Raw genomic sequence first — 19,815 nt, forward strand, 5'->3', positions numbered from 1 at the left:
ATACATATATATGTATATATACAGTATATATGTGTATATATATATATATATATATATATATATACACATCTGTATATAAATATATTTATACAAATGCATATATATATATATATATCTATAGGTATACCTGAGAAGTATTTTCAGGTAGCTCAGGACTGGGGACCGGACAGTTGGGCTAGGTTTTCCAATCAGAGCACGGTCTGGTTTCACGGATGTATGAGAGTGGCCTTATCCTTCACAGATTGCATATTAACTGAATGATAAAGTGAGAAATTCAGCAGACATATTTGTATTTGTGGTTGTCGATCCGGCTTGCATGTCTAGAAGTAAAGGTTAAGGGAAAAAAATTCTCTGATTTTGAGCTTCATCAAAACAAAAAAATGTCACCGTATGTCTGCTGTAAATGTAACAGAATGATATTTCATGGATGCTCGCAACTTCCCCTCTTTGTACAGTTTGTAGTCCTCACGCATACACGAATAGCAACTGAATCTCCTAGGATGGAATTTTACCTGCAGTCCCATCACAATTCTCTCAACACATCTCAAAACAGACAGATCCTCAAACCTCCCTAAAAGTAGCAGATGTGAATTGGCATGTTGCCTTGCCTGCAGGTAACGCTAAAATAGATTGGAAGAATTGTCTTGCCAGTCTATTGCTATTCGAGACATAATTAATGTATGAGCTGCTCGCCTATTTAAATCTTTGCATGCCTCCTTTTCACAAAACTGACAGTTTAATGGTGGAGAACCTTTTCATTATCTGAGATGATGGCACTTGTTCTCCTGTGGTTGTATCTTTTAGTGACTTGGGCAAGACAAGGAAACAGATTTATAACAATACACGGATTCACTGAATTAGAAAAGACATTTTCAGAGCAGTGACATGTTTCTTTTTCTTCAATGCACACAGCATGGAGATAGGTCAAATACACTAAATTAAAACTGTATGAGTTATGAATTTTGCCATTGTACTTTTTTGTTGATGTTCTTATCTCTTTTGTATCTGTTGAAATACATTTTGCCTAAGGCTGTGCATGACGGCAGAGACACTTTGTAGAAAAAAAATGCCTGTTTTTCCAAGTGAACCCTTATCTTTTCCGTAGCTATTGATCAACTTGCATTATGAAATTAATTAGCCTGACCTAAATGAATTAACCTCAACTAAAGCACAATGTAGATGTCATTAATAGATCGCTGTTATTAATGGTCTAGGCAAAGATGGTGACAATTAGAATGAATACATTACACTGGCCAGGAAATATCACACAGACACGTCCCTTAGAACCTGAAGCATCGCAGGTCAAGCTTCTAACACCTCTTTCAAATTCAGATGGCTCCGAAGTTTTCCCTCAAAATTTGAATATTTCCCCGAAAGCCAAGTTTGTTGAGAGCCGTAGTTTGCTAGTGGCTCTCCTCTCTTACCCCTCTAGGATGTCTGTATTCCCTAATAAAGCATGTATATGGAGGTCAACTCATTGAAGACAAAAACTGTAGGAAATTCTGAACAGAACAAAATCAAAATGTGGTGTCTACTGTTTTTTTTGGAAACAGTCTTGGTTTTGCTATTTCAATACAAGTTATTTAAAAGCTTGAAACACTCTCTTACCGATGTCTGTTGCTATATAATTGACTAAGGTGTAACAATTCACTGGGCATTTATATTTATTTTTACTAGTCTTTTCTAAAAGACGATTATCTTCCTGCCATCTTGGGAAGGTTGGGGAATTTCTATACACAGTAGAATGTTAGCAAATCTGAGTAAAATACAAGGTAGTAATCTGCAGGTTATTTAGGTTAGAAATGTGCCCAGCTGTTGTAGTGAAAGTGTGTCACCTAGGAGCAAGTGAACTTTATTCCTCTGGGGAGCAGACGATTTTCCGTCACGCAGGCATGCCGACATGACTACAGTCACCGAGCACAGCACTGATAGTGGCAGCTGTAAAAAAAAATCCAGGCACTTTGATTGACAGTTGGCTCTACACTAGTACACTGCAGAGCCAGCTGTCAGTCAAAATGCCAGGGCGTGCTTACAGTCATCGCTCAGAATAACTTGAAGACGATAAAATTAAAATCTGAGCTCAGACCAGAATGTGCGTGTATCCCTTCCATGGCATCAGCCCCAGCGCACATTTTGGCACTGCCTTCATCTGGGGTACTAAACGCCTGCTGACGCCACTGCAGGGATAAAGGCATATTCTGGTATGGGTTCTTACTTGCACTTTATATAATCATGTTTTTCATTTATAATCATGCTTTGATATATGGCACCAGGCACTTTATCATCTTCTTAAAGGCAGTGGATCTATATTATAGCTATGCACTTTGCCTCTTGTATTCTGATCCACATGGTTATATTGAAGTAATGTGTGATATATGCTAGGCCAGGGTCACATCAGTGTATAGCATTTGATGCAAGAGCATCGGATATGATATGCTAGTGACCCTCTGCTACAGCTCTGCTGTGAGTGAGAGCCAAGTGTCAGTGCACTGTGATCCAATTGCCTCACATCAGCTGCAGAGGAGGTGGAGAAAGTAATTTCTATATCTACTCCATTGGCGGCATCCTTGGTAATCACATCCGAGTGCAGACCAAGGATTCACATGCACCCATAAGCTTGTATGGGTCTTTGTGGGTCATTTCTTGGAAGGAATCACAGCATGCTGTGATTGTTCTCTCATGTCAAATCAGCATGAGAAGATAATCACAGATCTGAGCTGCCCCATAACACAACACTGGTCCTCGTGCTATGCAGTGTTTTATCGCATAGCACTCGGCTCATGTGACTACAGCCTAATACTGACACTTGCTCATTTTTCATTCCTTTTGGTGTATTATGAATATGCATGTGCTTATATCATATGTTGCAAATATATAATGGTGCATTTAGGTCTCATTTTTGTAAAATATTGGTAATAATTATTACATATTGTACTATATTTCCTTTACCTATCATCTCTGCCATGTCATCTTTTTGAGAATTGTGGTTCTGTTTTTAAAGAACCATATTTTTTTCATCTAATAAAAAAACATATATTTTCTTGTTGATGTGCTCTGTAACTCAATTTTTTATAGGTTTACATTAATTTTCTGAGTTTGCAATTGCATAGAATAGATTCTATCTTCACTATTTCAGTGTCAGCATTTCTTTATACAATTGATTTTATAGACATCATTGTTCCATTTTGATTAACCCCATGTGCTGTGGTACGGTTCCTCAGTAGGGCTCCATGTTGCAGAGATATACTTGAAACAATATACTTTATATGAAATCCAGCAGAAAAACTTTTTTATGTCACAGTATGTAATAGTAGACAAGTGAAGAAACAGTCAGGCTTCAGAAACTTAGCCATGCAACTAGCACCATAAAACTCAGATGGTGTAGGAAACCATTATAGGATAGTTTGGTAGTTTGATAGTGTGTTTCCACCCTTCACACTCCACTGAAACTGCCCTTACTAAAGTCTTTAATGACTTATTAACAGCAAAATCCAATGGTCACTACTCCCTGCTGATTCTTCTGTCTCTCTGCAGCATTTGCCATTGTGGATCACAAGCTCCTCCTCACCATGCTCCGCTCTATCGGCCTCAAGGACATCGTTCTCTAATGATTCTCCTATCTCTCAAACCGCTCCTTCACAGTATCTTTTGGGTTCGTCAAGGCTCAGTCCTAGGCCCTCTCCTCTTCTCGTTATATACTGCCTCTATTGGATAAAACTTCAGCAGATTTGGTTTATAATATCATTTCGATGCTGATGACACCCAATTATACACCTCTTCAGTTGTCCATCTGCTGTCTATAACATCATGTCCTCCGTCTATCAGAAACTGAATCTCTCCAAAACTGAACTCCTTGTTTTTCCTCCCTCTACTAACCTACTTAAATCCAACTTTTCAATTTCCTTGGGTCGTGCAACCATAACTCTCAAGCAGCAAGCTATCGGTCTTGGGGGTCATATTTGACACATAACTTTCCTTTATTCCCTATATCCAATCACTCACTTTCTCGTGTCACCTTCACCTTAAAAACATCCCCAGAATCTGACCTTTTCTAACTTTTGAAACTACAAAAACTCTTACTGTTTCTCTTATTCACTCTCATCTGGACTACTTCAACTATTTTCTGATAGGTCTTCCTCTAACTAAACTTTCTTCTCTACAATCCTTCCTGAATGCAGCAGAAAGGGTCATATTTTTGTCCAGCCACTTCACCGATGCCTCTATCCTATGCCAGTCACTGCACTGGTTACCCATTCGCTACAAAGTCCAATATAAACTTATCTTTCTCACCCACAAAGCTCTCCATAGTTTTACACCCTCATTTCTATCAATCACCCTACACCAGAAGAGTTTCTAGGTTTTCTGGCACCCGGGGCAAAAATTCAGTTAGGCCCCCACGCCCTCCCAATTACATATGCAATTTGCACACTTAGTCAAATGCCGACAACCTGCTCGCCCTAATTCAATGTTCAGTGAAAAACAGAGAAGCAGGAAGATAAACTTGTTGTCACATCACCGTAAGAATATGAGTGAAGTGCCCATGTGATTGTAAGGGGGTTGCCATGAACATGTTATGTATAATGTTTATTTATGCTCTTAAAGATTGTATTGTCTCCAAATATTTGGGAGAGCGCAGTTCCCTAGTTTGCCCACTAGATGGGAATAGAGAACTTAGCTTGTAGATGTTAATATGGGAGGAGCTAGTGACAGTTAGGGTTCAGAACAGCTGAGAATTTGAATCAGTTGGGCAGGAGATCGCCCTGTCAGGGCAGTCAGCTCTACAGCAGCCCAAGATCCAGTCAGGCAGCATCAGGGCCAGGAAGGCTACGAGAGCAAGAAGGAAGGCATTGAAAGGGTCACTGACAGCGCAGTATAAGTGGGACTGCTATTGTAGGTGTTAGAAAAGAACTAAGAAGTACGGACAGGTCACTCAGAATATGGTGGCTTGCTAAGTGGATGGATGTATTCGGGACCAGTGTGAAATGGTTTAGGGTAATCTCTACTAAAGTAAGACTGGGCACAGAGGATGCTGAAGGACCGGTAAGCACAGTCCGTTCCAGCAGGCTGTTACGGGGTTTTTGCCCCTCATCAGTGTGGAGTAGGAATCTGTCTCCGAAACAGCTGTCTGTGGATGGATACCATGCTTGGCATAGGTGGTTTTCCTGTATTGGATGTTTTCCTTTATTGGATGCTGCCCTTCCCGTGGTTGTTCCTTCCCGGGGAAAGGCCTGGCTATTCACTGCTTGCGTTGAGAAACACGTGATGGTGTCTTCACAGCTACTCTACATGCATTTGCATATTTTCCATAAGGGATGGGGGCAGTGTTCTGAATCACTGCATTGAGAAACACATGATGGTGTCTCCGTGGTGTTGGATGTTTTGGTCTCCCCGAGGCCAATCATCTGAGCCTTTACAGCCTTTGTACTAGGCTCTGCTCCTAATAGCCAGATTCCTACTCCACACTGATGAGGGGCAAAAACCCTTAATCTGCTGTCGGTGGATAGGATTGCTTCTCGGCCTTTTGGCTGCGACCCTGTGTCGCGGTCAGAGGGTGCGGGTATTTCTTGGCAGCGTGCTGCTAATTTTCGTCTGCGGTATTCGTATCGGCAGTGAAGACTGAAGATGTTTGTCAAGAATACGATTCGTGTGGTCGTGGAGGATGGTGCAAAAAATAACGTGGTGTATGTGGTTCGTGACCTGCTGGAGGGAAAGGCTGGAGCTCATCGGACTGACATTTTCAGTGTGAATGAATTTCACAACCAAGGTATATATGACGTTACCTTTGTGAGTGAGCCTTGCTGTCTAACTGTCTTCGAGTGGTTAAGAAGCCATGATGGTGACCCCTGCCTGGGGGGAGTGCGGGTGGAGCCTCTGTTTGGGCTCATGGAGAAAGTAGTGACTGTTACCGTGTATAATCCTTACACAGAAGTAAGGCTGCTGGAGCAGTTCCTGGCTCGGTACTGCGAATATGTGAAAAGTGGAGAGAAACAGAGAAATTGTTTGGCCATTTTTAATTGTAAATCTGTGTTTCGTGTGAAACTGAGGAAAGACCCAAGCTGTTTGGGAGGTTTTACCCATCACCGGCGAACTTTTCAGTGGCAGGTCATAGGGGCTTTCTGTCGTATGCAGGGCAGCCTCTGTACTGCAGGAAGTGTTTCCAATTTGGGCACTTACAGAACACGTGTGAGAAGAGCGTGGTTTGTCATAACTGCAAGCAAGAAGGCCATGCAGCGGCTCAGTGTCCGATGCCACGTGAATGTGACCAGTGTGGTAATACAGGGCACCTGTATAAGGAGTGTCCATATGGTGTGCCAAGGAGGCCAACTAGAGAGGAGGAGAGGCGGGAGGAGGAAGAAAAGAAACGTAAGGAGGAGCGGAGGCAGGAGGAGGAAAAAAAGAGAGAGGAGGTTAAGAAACGGGAGGAGGAGAGGAAGCGGGGGAAAGCGAGGCATCTGCACAGCAAAGCGCTGAGGTAATTCCGCCCTCCATGGTTGAGAGACGGCGGGATAGACGGCAGGACGACAAGGAAGCTGAAAGGAGGAAGGAGGAGCTGGAGGACAAGTTATTCTGGAGAGCTGCAAAGCAAGAAGAGCGTGCTATGGTTAAAAAGAAAAAGAAAAAAAAAGGAGGCCCCAGTTACCAAAGATGAGGAGTTGGGTGTTTTGATGGATTTTGACACTTCTGGGGCGGAGGAGATGGCTGTGTCGTTGATTCTTGATTCTGATCCAGAAAGCATTGGCGTTTTTTCCTCAGAAGAGGAGCCTGGAGGTCGAAAGTGTCCCAGGGAGGGTGGTGGGGAAATCTGTGACTCTGAGGTTCGTGAAGGTGGAGGGCCCCAGAGGAATGCTGGACAGAAGAAGACGCGTGTGGAGGAGTGTATGGAGGTCAGCGGCTCTGAAAGCTGCTCAGCGGAGATGGTGGAGGAGGACAGTGGTGGTGCTGTGTAGTTATGTGCTATTATTTCAGTAGCTAGGTGGTTTTGTATATAGCATTTGCCTTTAAAAATGTTTTTTTTTTTTTTTGTGTTTTTCATGTAAGTTGAGTAATGTCATGTTCGTAGGTTGTTTTCTTTAGTATTTTTTTGTGTATGTGATGGGTTTTGTAATCATATCACAAAATGTGAGGGTCTTTAAAAGCAGGTTGCGGCGGGCAGCCATTTTGGATTTTTTTGTAACCCAGAATACAGGAATTTTTTGTCTGCAGGAGTGTGGGATTGTGGATGGTGTGAAGGGGAGTGAATGGCCTCATGGTGCGTCTGTGTGGTCAGGGAGTGCCTGTAATAAAAATGATGGTGTGGGTTTTTTGGTGAAGGGAAATGATGTGAGTTTGTATGACTATATGGTGATTGAGGTTGAAAGGTGTGTGTTGGCTAATTTTGAGTTTAGAAATGTTCGTTTTTGCGTTATTAATGTATATGCGCCTGTGGATAAACAGGAGCGTAGAGTTTTATTTGAAAAAATTAAGTTTTTTATTCCAGGAAGAGTGCCTGTTGTGATAGTGGGTGATATGAACTGTGATGTGGGAAGTGTGAATGTCGATGCGTCAGGGAAAGTGTTAATGGATATGGTGAGTGATTTTGGTTTAAAAGATATGCAGCGGGCATGCAAGATAACTCCGTTGTTAAATACATTTTTTTCTGGCAGTGGGAGGGTGGAGTCTAGATAGGACTATTGTTTTGTTTCAAAAAATCTGATTCCTGTTAGTTATGCACAGGAGAGGGTGTTTTTTTCAGATCATGTGTGTATGAAGTGTGAATTGGATTTGCATGTTAATGAGGTGGCTGGGAAAGGTGTGTGGAAGTTGAATGTGAGTTTGCTGGAAGGAGGGGGGTGAGAGAGGAGTATGAAAGACATTATGCAGAGTGGTGTGGGTGCAGGAGTGATTTCAGAAATGTGTGTGAATGGTGGGATTGGGTTAAATGGAAAACAAAGAGTTTTTTTTAAAAACTCGGGTACAAGTGTGCGGCTGCAAAGAGAGAAAGGTTTGTTTTTTTAAATGCAAGATTGAGTGTGTTGTATAAGATGAGGGCGGGAGGGATGGATGTGAGTGAAGATTTAGTGAAAGTGAAAAAAGAAGTGAATGATTTTTTGTTAGAAAGAGGGAGGAGTATTGTGTATAGGGCCAAATTAGAGAATTTGGAGAAGAATGAGAAGTGTTCGCGATTTTTCTTTAAGAAAGTTTTTGGGAAGAGACAGAGTATGAGTGTTTTGAATGGGATGGATGGAAATGAAGTTAGTGGCACGGACTTGTGTGAGGAAGTGGAAAAGTTTTATGATGATTTGTATGCTGTGAAATGGAGGGATGAAGGTTTGGAGGGTGAAGTGTTGAGTGTTTTGGAAAATAGTTTGAATAGGATAGAAAGGGAAAGTTTGATGGGTGATGTGACGGGTGAAGAAGTATGGAAGGTGGTGTGCAGTATGGCACTGAATAAAACGTCGGGGGAGGATGGTCTACTGGTGGAATTTTATTGGGTTATGTGGGATGTGATTGGGAAGGATTTTGTGGATGTATGTAAGTATATGTGGGCGAATGCAGAGGTGGCAAATGGTATGCGTGCAGGGGTGGTTGTGTTATTGCTAAAAAAAAGGTGATTTGAAAAATCTAAAAAATTGGAGGCTGATCACATTGCTGAATTGTGATTATAAGATTTATGCGAAACTTTTGGCTAACAGGATGCGTGGCGTGTTTGGGAGTGTGGTGGGTGAGGAGCAATGTTGTGCGGTACCTGGAAGACGAATACATGGAAGTTTGTGTATGTTGAGAGATTGTTTGTGGGACTGCATGAATCGTAAGAAAGGGGTGTATGTGTTGAGTTTGGATTTTGAGAAGGCGTATGATAGATTGGCGCATGGTTTTTTGTTTAGTGTGTTGGTGAAGATGGGTTTTCCTTCTGAGTTTGTTGAGAGAGTGAGAAGTTTGTATAAGAATATTTATAGTTGTGTGTTGTTGAATGGAAATGTGGGGAGGAGAGTAAATGTATTTTCGGGTGTTCGGCAGGGGTGTCCTTTGTCCCCTATCATTTTTATTTGCGCAATTGAGCCTTTGTTATGTCTGTTAAGAAAAGATAAGGTGATTCGGGGTGTGCAAGTACCCAGGGGTGGGGGGAGAGAGTGGAAGATGAGTGGCTATATGGATGATGTGTGTGTGCTGTGTGATTCAGAGTGTTCGGTACGGCGTGTGAAGTTGTTGGTTTCTATTTTTTGTGGAGCATATGCTTTTAAAGTGAATTGGGAGAAGAGTGAGTGTAAGAATTTTGGGGGAGTCTGAGCGATGATGTTGGAGTGAATGTGGTGAGTGGATTGATAAAGGTTTTGGGTTTGAAATTTTCAGAGAAATTGGATGGAGAGGAAAGCTGGGTGGATGTGAAAGAGAGAGTGGAGCGTAAGTTTAATTTTTGGAGTTTGAGGGATCTTACGTTTTTTGGTAAAATTTTAGTTATTAAGAGTGTTGTGTTACCTATTTTTTTGTATGTTGTGATGGTTTTTCCACCAAGCTACATGTGTATTAGAACATTAAGTAGGGTTTTGTTTGTCTTTTTTGGGGGTTCAGGTATGGAGCGTGCGAGGAGAGAGGTTGTTATGAAGAGTTTGGATAAGGGGGGACTGGGTTTCCCAAATTTGAATGTTTTTCTCGACGTGAATATTATGGTGTTTGTATTAGGTGTGATTAGGAGGGATGGGAAGTATGCATGTATGTGCAGGTTTTTGTTTGGAAATTTCTTGTTTCATTTGAAATGGCGGGAAAGATCTTAGGAGCCCAGTGGCTTTTGAGGTTCCTGTGTGGTGTGTGGGTTTACAAATTTTTAGTGAAGTATGAACTGTATGATGTGGCTGTGAGATTGTTAGAAAAGAAGAAAGCTGTATATAAGATGATTGAGTGTAGAGAGATGGAATGTGACATTATTGTTGGATGAGCCCATAGGCTGTCCTTGCCAGATTTTAAAATGGTAAGAGGGGATGGTGTGCAGAAAGTATGGAAGAAGGTACGTGTGAATGGTATGACAAATAGGCAGAGTGAGATTGTATGGCAGTCATTGCATGAGGTGTTGCCGGTGAGGGAGTTTCTCAAAAATCGGGGTTTAGTGAGAAGTGAGAGGTGTCCGAGGAGTGGATGTGGTGGGAGTGAGAGTGTGGTGCATTTGTTTTGGAATTGTCAGTATGCTAGAAGTGTGATTGCAGGTCTGGGTCGTTTGTGTAAGGAGCTGTGTGAGGTGAATCTGTTGTCTTTTGAGCTTTTTATGTTTGGATTGGGTATGTGTGGGGAAAAGGAGAGAGTATTGTGATTGATGATGGCATGTATAAAAGAGGTTTTGTGGAATGTGAGGAATGTGTATGTGTTTAAAAGGAAGGATATTGAGGTTAAAAACTGTATAAAAATTATTTTGGGAAAATTGTATTTTTGCTTTGTGTGTGATCAGAGGAGGAGAGGGGAGGTGGATGCAGAGGGAATTTGGAAGACTAAAAAGTGGAAACATTTTGTTAATGCATCTTGAAGTGTTTTTTTGGTTGTTAATAAAATAAAATTTCTTGTGTTTTCCAAGGATGATGGGAATAGCGGTTGCTCTAAGTATGTGGCACGCTGTTTTGGGAGATGAGTTCCTTATAGTTTTGGTTACCTGACTGTGGAACTTCCCATCTGAGGGAAAAAAAAAAAAAGCTGTCTGTGGATGGATACCATGCTTGGCATAGGTGGTTTTCCTGTATTGGATGTTTTCCTTTATTGGATGCTGCCCTTCCCATGGTTGTTCCTTCCCGGGGAAAGGCCTGGCTATTCACTGCTTGCGTTGAGAAACACGTGATGGTGTCTCCGCTGCTACTCTACATGCATTTGCATATTTCCCATAAGGGATGGGGGCAGTGTTCTGGATCACTGCGTTGAGAAACACGTGATGGTGTCTCCGTGGTGTTGGATGTTTTGGTCTCCCCGAGGCCAATCATCTGTGCCTTTACAGCCTTTGTACTAGGCACTGCTCCTAATAGCCAGATTCCTACTCCACACTGATGAGGGGCAAAAACCCCAAAACAGCTGTCTGTGGATGGATACCATGCTTGGCATAGGTGGTTTTCCTTTGTTGGATGCTGCCCTTCCCGTGGTTGTTCCTTCCCGGGGAAAGGCCTGGCTATTCACTGCTTGCGTTGAGAAACACGTGATGGTGTCTCCGCAGCTACTCTACATGCATTTGTATATTTCCCATAAGGGATGGGGGCAGTGTTCTGGATCACTGCATTGAGAAACACGTGCTGGTGTCTCTGTGGTGTTGGATGTTTTGGTCTCCCCGAGGCCAATCATCTGTTAGCAATTTTATGTCTCCCGATAATCTTGGTTCATATTTTAAAGAAAATTTCAGCTACATAGAGAAAAAGAAGCAAATATTTATCCTACGCCATAGTTTCCGTAGATGAAGTGCTACTAATTTATTTAGTTGGTTGTGATTTTATATTATATTTTGTGCTAGAACATACTGAAGGCAAATATTTGAAAGGCCAATCCATCATTTTATTTAAGGGATACAAGTTGGTAAAAAATGTAGAGGTTCGACAATGCGCCATTAGTGCAATCTATCACAATAGTCCTGTCACGAGAATCCAACAATTATTTATTGATTTTTCTGTCCATAACAGCACGAATATGTCTGAGTTTTCTGATAATGTCAGTTACATAAGCTCGGCTTCTGCTCTTTTATTGTCATTATTTACAGGGCAATGACATTTTGTTGCTTGTTCTAGCTAATCTGGACACAGTAATCATTTAGGGTCTATGAGAAAAAGTCAAATGTTGTCAGGAAAATAAATATTCTTCCCCAATGTCTGCCCTTTATTTCTGAGAAAATTCATAAGCATGGTGTCATACTGTCCTACAGATGGAGCAGATCCGAGTGTGTCATTGAGCTCAATTTAATGTGGTCCTAATATCTGACACATTGTTATTTTATGGTTTAAAACAAGAAGTATGTACTACCCAGAAGACATTTTTCCACTGTAAATATTCATTAGGGAGTCAGTTATCTTCTCCATTTTTTTAATCCAGTAGTTTAGAAATGCTATGTATGGAAATGACTTAAAGTACCATTCCAGTGTTTTTTTTTACTTCAGCGCTAGAATGGTGCCACTAATCGAAGTTCCCTGACCCTAGTATTATACATACCTGCCACCATTTTCTGCTGTTACCATCCTGCACCACCACCAACTTGTGACAGACCGGAAAACAAAGGTAACACTCACAAGCTCTTAATGTAAGTCTATGAAAGTCTTGTTCTGGCCTCGTTCTGGCTCTCATAGGCTTACATTGAGTAGTGACTTCTGGACTGCCCAGCAAACACTGGAGATCACAACGTGCAGAAGACTGACAGGAGTGGCACCGAGAAACAATGCAGGTGGCGGATGGTTATGATATGTTTAGAGGCAGTGAACTTAGATTAGTAACAACATCCCAACAGTAATACCTAAAAAAAGCTGGAGTGGTGCTTTAAGGTCTTCTTGCCAGTTTAGTTGAACTTGCTAATATCTGAAACCTGTTACATACATGTTAAAATGATCGCAGATTGTACATTATTTTTTAAAACCTCAATCAGATGTATGCTAGTATCATTGGTATTTTCTGAAACAAATATTCAGACAGAAAGAGAAACATGATTAGAGGATCCAATAGGTGTAGGTAAGGGTTTTTTTTCATAAAAAAGCACAGTACTGGAATGCCTGAAAAGTACATAATAAGCAGCACTTATCATTTAGTCCCCTACCGCTCCAGCATTGCCCCTCTGCTGTACCTCAGGAGTTTTTTGTGTACCGGGCATCTGCACTGACATCCCGTCTACAACATTTTAACCCTGAAAAGTCAATGACTTCAGCAATCTATGACAGCTTAATACTTTTAAGCACTTCTTACTATTTTTTTTTTTACAAACAATTCTTTTAAGGTTGCTGGAGGTAAAAATTTGTTGGAGGCTACATCCCATCAATAAATCTGGAACCCTGACCTGCCCCCCAAAAGAAGTTACATATACAGTAGGTCTCCTCTTCCCAGAATTGGCCCTCGGTCACATGTAAATATAATGTTAAAGGTCGTTGAAGGTAAAAGTATGTAAACATGTCATAAATATATGTAAGTAGTATTTTATCCAAGAAACATAAATTGTAGAGACGAAAAACCAAATAATCTGCAATCTAAATAGTGAATATACTAGGATTGTTTCCATAGCGTATAAGCAGACATTAATATTGAATCCTCTAGACTGAATATAGTCAGTCTGAAACACAAAAGTTCAATTAATGCAATACATTATTGATGATGATATTTTTCTATAGACCTACAGTATATTCCTCTTAAGAGTATATTATGGTATGGAAAACTTAGCGTTTCATTTAGGTTAAAGTTAGCTTAGTAAATCGAAATATATGGGTGTTTCTCTGTTTGCCTTCACTGAGCCTCCATATTTTAAGATTCTTTTGTATAAGAAGCACATTTTCTATTTAGAGAAAAGGTGATGCAGCGATAACCTAGTAAATGATGCTCTGAAGAAAAGCAATGATCCCTGTGTAATGATTCCTTTTCAGTTCAGCAACTACCTAATTAATGTTTTTGCTTAATTGGAAAATGGTCTACCTCATCAGTGTTTAATTCTGTATAAAATCATTAACATGCAATTAGAACATAAATAAATTTGTTGCAAAAACATTGTTTCTTTGAGAAGTTGTAAGGGTCTGTCTGCAAATGAGCAATAAAACTGTACCCGCAGCACATTAAAATAAACCAGTGAGAAAACATAAACCGAATATAGGGGGAATATTTAGTTAAGATGGCAGTACAAATTTTGGAAAAAAAAGGCAAACCAATAAGCCATGGTTCATACATGGAAATTCAGGACAATATTTTCCTTTTTGTTGTGTTTTTGCATATACAGCATTGTGGTTCAGTGGTTAGCATTGTTGCTTTGCAACACTGGGGTCCTGGCTTCTATTCCCACCAAGAACAACATCTCCAAGGAGTTTGTATGTTCTCCCCGTGGTTACATGGATTTCCTCCTACATTGTAGAGACATGGGAATATAGAATGGGAGTCTCAATGGGAACATTAATGATGTCTGTAAATGGAATTAATAGTGCTATATAAGCAAAGCATAATAATAAAACCTGTAGCAGCCAGATACAGGAGGTAAGTATATTAGAAAATAGGATTTCCAATTCACACACAGGGGCGCTGTTGCTAACAATATATCTTCTGCTTTTGTAATTACATTTATGTTGGTCATATCATGCATATCATGGACGTCATGCACGTCATTCAAGTGTGTTGCTCCCCACGTCACCACTTGTGATGTATGGAGTGTTATCTTGTAATTGGAAAGTCTGCATGGAAGGAATATACTGGGGAACAATTTTGAACATCATTTTTGTTAAGTTTGTTTTTTCTTCTAATTTAGACTAAAATAGGCAAACTGATTTCAAAACTATAGTTAGTTTTCATCTGTCACGTAAGTTTTTTTTCTCTAAAACTTAAATTAATGTGATTACTCTAGGCTGAATGGAGGGTAGCATTAGTGCTCACCTATTGGTCAAGAGCGAATTGCCCTCAATGAGGAGTAGTGGAGAATGACCTTAGTACTGCCAACAGGTTGCTATTTGTGTAGGCTATTTAGTTACACATAAGACAGCGTGGCGAGAGGTTGTGTGCTGCTCTATATGGTGAAACATATTCCAAAATTCTATATTGAAGTGGTTAGCAGACTTTTTTTTATCTTCACACTTATTTACTTTCTTTCAGATCATGTCTGTCTTTGCTATTTCTCATCATAAGTGCCTAAACAGTCCTGATTCCTTTTGTTATATCTGTGGCAGGACATTTGTCAAGCAAGCCTATTTTGCATATTTCAAAGTAAAATTTGGTGAGCAAGAAAAGTCTTAAGCCCATCACAAGGTGTGCAAGCTATATGTCCAGTGCCTCATTCAGTTAAAATCCCAGTGCCAGTTTTCCTTGAACTACCCTCTAAGAACAGCATTGATGAACAAAGTGACCCCAATGATGAAGATTTTGAAATTGAAGATGTCTTGGTTCATAAAGGATTTAACCGGCATGAGTTTAATGATTTGACACAAGACTTTGGACTATCAAAAAAGTCTTCAAAACTCCCAGAATTAAGACTGCATGAGCAAAACTTGCTTGAAAAGGAGCAAAGGTATCCTACTTTCGATACAGTGAAAGTGCATTTATGCAATACATTAGAAGTGCACAGTGGCTTTGTGCAGTTCCATAACATATGAGGTTTATTTGAAAAATTGGGAATTCAAATCTATTACGGCGACACTTCATTGATAGCTCAAAGTGGAGCTTAAACTATGTCCTCCTCCACAATGGCAATTTATTTGGTGCAGTCATAAATGGCTATTCAGTTTCTCTTTGTGAAGAATACAGAGACATACAGACAATGAATTGTTGCAATATCACAAACACAATTGGATCATCTACATGATCAACTTGTTTACAGAAAAAAACATTATATTCCCATCTCTGCACACGAAACCGGGTCTCATGAAGTATTTCATTAAAGCTTTGCAATCTAAAGAAGACTTTTTAAGTACCTTATTTTACCATTTTCTTGCCTGCCACTTGAAAAAATAAAGGTCAATGTTTTTGGTTATCCACAGATTCGGCAGCTCATCATAGATGGACATTTCATCATGACAGTGTCAAAACTCCAAAAGACAGTGTCAAGGATTTTTTGGGAAATTCATGAGCACCCAAAATCCAAATTTTCCAGAAACTCTTGGAGAGCTTAAAATGCTTGGCTGCAACATGAGCACAACCAGGTGCCTTTTCTGCATAGCCAACTTCCCTGAAAATCCTGATGCAGTCAGTGATGAGTCCACCAAGATTTGAAGGTTATTGAGGGATGGTATTGAGGTGGATGCGATGTATTTCAGATTGATGACTTTTGTTGGAGCATCAGGTGAGATTGTCCACAGATTTAAACATTCCAGGAAAAGCTACACGTGTACATTTTTACCTTAACATATACCTAACTTTACTTCCACACAATTTGACTTACATTAACAACATATCCTTTGTATGAACAAAATAGCTTTAAATAAACATTACATTGGGGTTATTTTTTGCAATATTTTCCACTGTATATACACTCACCGGCCACTTTATTAGGTACACCATGCTAGTAACGGGTTGGACCCCTTTTGCCTTCAGAACTGCCTCAATTCTTCGTGGCATAGATTCAACAAGGTGCTGGAAGCATTCCTCAGAGATTTTGGTCCATATTAACATGATGGCATCACACAGTTGCCGCAGATTTGTCGGCTGCACATCCCAAAGATGCTCCATACAAGGCAGGATGGATCCATGCTTTCATGTTGTTTACACCAAATTCTGATCCTACCATCCGAATGTCGCAGCAGAAATCGAGACTCATCAGACCAAGCAACGTTTTTCCAATCTTCTACTGTCCAATTTCGATGAGCTTGTACAAATTGTAGCCTCAGTTTCCTGTTCTTAGCTGAAAGGAGTGGTACCCGGTGTGGTCTTCTGCTGCTGTAGCCCATCTGCCTCAAAGTTCGACGCACTGTGCGTTCAGAGATGCTCTTAGGCCTACCTTGGTTGTAACGGGTGGCGATTTGAGTCACTGTTGCCTTTCTATCAGCTCGAACCAGTCTGCCCATTCTCCTCTGATCTCTGGCATCAACAAGGCATTTCCGCCCACAGAACTGCCGCTCACTGGATTTTTTTTCTTTTTCGGACCATTCTCTGTAAACCCTAGAGATGGTTGTGCGTGAAAATCCCAGTAGATCAGCAGTTTCTGAAATACTCAGACCAGCCCTTCTGGCACCAACAACCATGCCACGTTCAAAGGCACTCAAATCACCTTTCTTCCCCATACTGATGCTCGGTTTGAACTGCAGGAGATTGTCTTGACCATGTCTACATGCCTAAATGCACTGAGTTGCCGCCATGTGATTGGCTGATTAGAAATTAAGTGTTAACAAGAAGTTGGACAGGTGTACCTAATAAAGTGGCCAGTGAGTGTATATTTTGTCTGGTTTTGAAGACAAAGGCAGCATATCCTGTAGCTTAACAATTTGTGATAAAGAAAAACTGGGGTCACTTTTGGATTCATAAGCCAAAAGTTAGCTAAAAACGAGTTCCTGATCTTAATCAATGCAAAATGTGTTACCCAGTGAAGATAAAAGATTGAAGAAATAAGTAGATAGAAGAGCTGACCAGTGGACCGATGGCAGTACAAATACAAAAAGGGCCAAGTGGAGAGGAGCATAATATTCTTTTTCTTATTTATAACCCTTTCTAAGTTCTCTTAGAATGCCACCATTGTCCTGGACTTGCCCAAAGGAAAACACAGAAAAACAGATGCTGGCAAATCAAAATTTTTTGTAAAATTGAAATACAAATTCAATTAGTCTTGAATAGTGTTGAGCATTCCAATACTGCAAATATCGGGTATCGGCCGATATTCGCTGTATCGGAATTCCGATACCAAGTTCCGATATTTTTCTGATATCGGAAATCGGAATCGGAAGTTCCCAGTGTATGGTTCCCAGGGTCTGGAGGAGAGGAGACTCTCCTTCAGGCCCTGGGATCCATATTCATGTAAAAAATAAAGAATACAAATAAAAAATATGGATATACTCACCCCTCCGGCGGACCCTGGACCTTAGCGGTGTAACCAGCAGCCTCCGTTCCTAAGAATGCAGTGAGTGTACAGGACCTGCGATGATGTCGCGGTCTTGTGATTGGTCGCGTCACCACTCATGTGACCGCTCACGTGACCACGACATCATCAAAGGTCCTTCACTCACTGCATTCTTAGGAACGGAGGCTGCTGGTTACACCACTAAGGTCCAGGGTCCGCCGGAGGGGTGAGTATATCCATATTTTTTATTTTTATTCTTTATTTTTTACATGAATATGGATCCCATTGCCTGAAGGAGAGTTTCCTCTCCTTCAGACCCTGGGAACCATCCAGGATACCTTCTGATATTTGTGTCCCATTGACTTGTATTGGTATCGGGTATCGGTATCGGCGATATCCGATATTTTTTGGATATCGGCCGATCCAATCCGATACCGATACTTTTGAATATCGGAAGGTATCGCTCAACACTAGTCTTGAATCAACTTGCTAATGTGTACTGTTAGGGCTGGCGGAATGCACCAAATAATATAAAGATGGCAGCCCGTTCGCAGCCCGGGTTCCACCATGGAGAGGTGCTAACTGCTGCCCGGTATTGGTGGACACTATATGGCGGTAGAGCAGCGAACACACATGGGCTAATGTCACCCGGTATGTACAGAGATGGATTCTGTTGCCTCACAGAGCCACAGTACTGCAGAGTATGAATGCCTTACTCTGTTAAGGCTCACAGAGCACAGCAGAAGGAGCGCTAGTGTTTTGGTCACAGGGGGTTAGAGTCCCTCTAGACCCACTAAACACATGGCGTCGCTGTGATGCCTAGAGAAAGCTAAACTTAAGATTTAGCGCACTTGGTAACATAGTAACATAGTTATTAAGGTTGAAGGAAGACTTTAAGTCCATCTAGTTCAACCCATAGCCTAACCTAACATGCCCTAACATGTGTAGTGCGCACAGCATCATGCTAGTGAATGCCACTAACCACCCTGACAAGAGAATTTAAGTTCCCTGATGGCGCACAGCGTTACACTAGTGAATACCTCCAGTAGACGCTGGTTTATCGTGAACTGTGCTGGCATGCACTAACTGCCACTGTATAAGCTCCAATTACCCAGTCTCAAACAACAACGCTAGGGAAGTGGATAATTAGGAGCTTTCACCAGTAACATACAAGCATCCACACACACCACGATTTGGGATTATACTAGCGCATGGCCGAGTGGCCATGCAAACCTTTTATAGTCACAGCCTTCCGGGACTTTGCCAGTGGTCCAATCAGAGCCGCTTGAAGACCTGAGCATGTGACCTCTGACCACCAATAAGTGGTCATCTCACGGGCATGCTCAGTAGGCAAAAAGCAGGACTTTGTCCCTGGACCAGCTAATGCTGGTTACAATAGCTGGACCTGAAACAGCAGCAATAACCAGACATGCAGCATAAGCCTGAGCAAGACGCTGGGACCGACGTCTCTGCTGATCAGGCTCCTGTGCAGCTGAGGAAGAATGGGAGACAGCACAGGACATGTTTCGAGATTCCCCCTGTTCAGCGGCAGGAACTTAACACCTACACTCCTATCAAATGAATATATAATCAGAAAATTACCTGTTTTTAAGTGATTTTTTTATGCATTTATTTATATGTTGATCTGTAGTAAAACATTTAATTAGAAATCTTGCAATTTTCAAATTGTTCATTGGTGCTATTTTACAGTTATACTTCCTCTCCTTTCAGGAAGAGTGTTCAGCAGTCGCTTTATATTCCAAAACAGAATCACAATAAAAAGGAACTCCTCTATACAACTCAGAAACTAATTACACAGAATCCACAGTTTACAATAGGTGATGTCACAGCTCCTCGTTATCCCCCTACATTCACAATATACTTTGCACACGCTCAATAGATGCTTAAATACAAAAGTTAGGGTTTGAGTCAATCCATTGTTGATAATGTATAGTCGTAGCCAAAAGTTTGAGACTGACATAAATTTTCATTTTTCCAAAATGTGATGCTTCAGTGTTTTTAGATCCTTTGGTCGAATATTTCTTGGTGTACTGAAGTACATTTATAAGCATTTGATAATTTTTTTTTACTTTCATTGAAAAATACATCAAGTTTATGCAAAGACTCAATATTTATAGTTTTGACCCTGATTTTTAAATACCTCT

Source organism: Ranitomeya variabilis, chromosome 1, assembly GCF_051348905.1.
Source record: "Ranitomeya variabilis isolate aRanVar5 chromosome 1, aRanVar5.hap1, whole genome shotgun sequence".
Taxonomy (NCBI): domain Eukaryota; kingdom Metazoa; phylum Chordata; class Amphibia; order Anura; family Dendrobatidae; genus Ranitomeya; species Ranitomeya variabilis.